Here is a 757-nt window from a genome sequence, read left to right on the forward strand (position 1 = left end):
TCGGTCGAGTTGGTCGAGACGGGCAAAAAATTTTTTTTTCCATATCGTCTCAAAACATGATTTATGGACCTTGTAAATGTTGAAAAGTGAAACGAAATCACTTTTGGAGCGATGAAAATTTTGTATGGGAGGTCCCTACCCGGAACAAATTTTACTAGTAAAGTCATCATTCCGCGACGAGAAATTTGAAAATGGTCAAATATGGTTAAGATGTCATGTTCATTCCCTACTATGGGGGACCAGGTCGTCACGAAAAAATTTTTTTCTCGACCTGGTCAAATGTGGTTCTGCGACGGAGGTTAAACTAATAATGCATAATTTGGGCCAAAAACCCCCCTCTGTCAGAAATTGTACCCGTTCAAGAGCAATTGCAGACCACATAAGTTGAGCTTTGAGGTATCTGAAAGTTGAATATAGAGCGAGGTTCTAAGCGAAGGGATAGCTTAACGTTGAGCATTGAACGCAAAAAAGCTTAGAGATAAGCTTAAGATACAAGGGTTGTGGTGCATGAGGCCGCTTAACGTTGAGCTTTGAACGCACATGGCTAGAACTAAGCTAAGAGATACCTATAGTGGTGCATGGAACTGCTCACAAGTTGAGCTTCGAGAAGTCCAAAGGCAAAATGTAGAGCGAGGTTCTAAGCGAAGGGATAGCTTAACGTTGAGCATTGAACGCAAAAAAGCTTAGAGATAAGCTTATTATATAAGGATTGTGGTGCAGAACACAGCTTAACGTTGAGCTTTGAACGCACATGGCT

Source organism: Anopheles marshallii (assembly GCF_943734725.1).
Source record: "Anopheles marshallii chromosome X unlocalized genomic scaffold, idAnoMarsDA_429_01 X_unloc_210, whole genome shotgun sequence".
Classification (NCBI taxonomy): Eukaryota; Metazoa; Arthropoda; class Insecta; order Diptera; family Culicidae; genus Anopheles; species Anopheles marshallii.